Raw genomic sequence first — 2649 nt, forward strand, 5'->3', positions numbered from 1 at the left:
AGGTTGATGATGCCCCCTTGAGGAGCTCATAAGGATTGTCATGTAAACTCTGCAGGTGGACTTAGTCCGACATGACAATAAGCTTGAGTGGTACTACTCTTGGAGTTGGATATTAATTAAGTGAGTTGTTAGTAACTCATTTAATTAATAGACATTCGATATCTTAAACACAGAGAGATTAGCGCACTCATGATACGAAGGAGCCCATATTGTAATATGGGATTGGTGCGGTGTGCAATGATATATCTTTAGTGGTATGAGTTATTATTGATGAACTTGAGTTAGGTGTTCAGGGCCAACATGGGAAGCTCAAGCTCATCGGGAGATCAAAACCAATTCCTCCTCTCGGTCCCTGTTGTAGCCTCTTACTTATAAAGCCTTATATCTACCCAAAGCTCAGCTTCTTAACCAAGCTTAGGGGCCAGCCACATCCTTGCTTAGAGCCCAAGCAAGGGGTCGGCCAAGCCAAGCTTGGAGCTCAAGGTAGGGCCGGCCAAGCCTTGCTTAGTGCCCAAGCAAGGGGCTGACCATATAAGAAGAGAAAAGGGAAATTTTATTTAAAATAAAATTTTGATATTATCCACATGGTTTTAAAAGAGTTTTAATTTTTTAAAAAATATTTCTTTTTATAGCTTACTACAAAGGTTTAAAAGAGAGATTTGAAATCTTTCCTTATTTGTAGTTATCTATAATGTTTAAAAGAAAGATTTTAATTTTTGATAAAACTTTCCTTTTTATAACCATGATTTAAAAGGAGTTTTATTTTAAAACTTTTCTTTTATAGCTATCCACAAAAAGGATTTAAAAGAAAAGATTTTAATTTTATAAAACATGTCTTTTATAGCTATCCACATAAGAGATTTTAAAAGAGAGGTTTTAATTTTTGTTTAAAATCTGTCCTTGTTTGGACATGATGTGGCCGGCCATGTAAAGGAATAAAAGGAAGTTTTAATTTTTTTTGTTTTAAAACTTTCCTTTTTTACATTCACCAAGGATTATAAAAGAGAGGTAGAGGGTGCCTTCATGGAGAGATAACATCTTTTGTTCCTCTTCCTTTTTCCTTGGTGGTCGACCCTCTTCCTTCTCTCTTCTCCTTTTGTTTTCTTTCTTGGAGGCTGGCGGCATCAAGCTTGGTTTTCTCTTGGTGACCGGTTGCTTGAAGGAGATGAAGAAGAAAAGGAAGCTCTCTTGTTTAGCATCCCTTGGAGGTTAGTTGGTGGCCGAAACTTGGAAGTAAAGGAAGAAGCTTGGGTGGATTTCATCTTGGTAGATCGTCACCCATACGACGTCCAAGAGGAGGAGAGGAATACAACAGAAGATCAAGAGGTCTATAAGCTACTAAGAAAGGTATAACTAGTTATTTGTTTCCATTTCATAACTAATTCATCTACTTTTGTATAGATCTTGAAAAACCAAACACAAGAGGCTGTCGATTTTAGGTTATCGTTTGGTTATCGATTTTATTTTTTTATTTCATGTTTCGATATTGTGCTTCTATTGAGGTCTATATAGTTAAACCTAGTTTACTGTAAGAAGTTAAATATCTGATTTCTTTGAAAGACTTTGTCTAGGAAGTGGTGGATGATCCTATACCCAAGAAGGTCTAATGTCTCGCTATGTTTAACCTAGAAGTCGATCTTTGAAATAGATATTTAATTAACTTCTGTAATATGGTTTAATTTATGAAGAACACATCGGTTAAACTTGGAGTAAAAATGTTAAGTATCGTTTCCAATCCAAGTTTAACTTCTGAAGGACAATTTGGATTAATAATATTAAGCATCGTTTGCAATCCAAATTTAACTTCAGTAGAGCACATGGGTAGCTAGGATAGTTCTATACTTGTACAAATTTTTGTACAAGGGAATTAGAACGGTATTCCGAGTAGCAACCAACACCTTGCCGATACATTATAGTCAAACCCTGTAACGTGAACTCTTACATATTTAGCACTACACCCGAGTTCTGGGGATGTAGCAATCCTTGTCGAGATATTACAATCGGACCCTGCAACACGTTCCTTCCGAGGAACAACTAAGCATTATCATAATAATTTAATGGATCCATTCATTGAATATTTGTCATAGTTTTAATGTTTACTGGCAACCTAACGCAACCCTTTTCCTTTATCCGAACTTGGGATTGGCAATGACCAATTTGTCATGGGCAAAGTTAGCTTTACAAATATATGCTATTAATTTTTTAAAAAAAATCTAGAGCGGGTGGTCATACCCTCTCCTCACAATGTGGCTACACCCCATGGGGGCATTTGATGGGATCTGGATTATCCTGAGCATCGAGAATATGTTTCATCCAAACAGTGTATATATCTTCTATCAAGCATAAGGTATAGATTCCACCAAGCATGAGGTATACCTTCTACTGAGCATAAGGCATAGCTTCTACCGAGCATAAGGTACAAATTTCGCCGAGCATGAAGTATACCTTCTACCGAGCATAAGGCATAGCTTCGATTGAGCATGTGGTATACGTTCTACTAAGCATAAGGCATTGCTTCTACCGACCAATGCCACCAAGTTCCACCAAGTATCGCCTAGCAATACAACCGAGTTATGCCAAGTAATATTACCAAGTTTCATCAAGCAATACCACCAAGTTCTACTAAGTAATATCATCAAGTTCCGTCGA

The sequence above is a fragment of the Zingiber officinale genome, chromosome 10B (assembly GCF_018446385.1).
Source record: "Zingiber officinale cultivar Zhangliang chromosome 10B, Zo_v1.1, whole genome shotgun sequence".
NCBI lineage: Eukaryota > Viridiplantae > Streptophyta > Magnoliopsida > Zingiberales > Zingiberaceae > Zingiber > Zingiber officinale.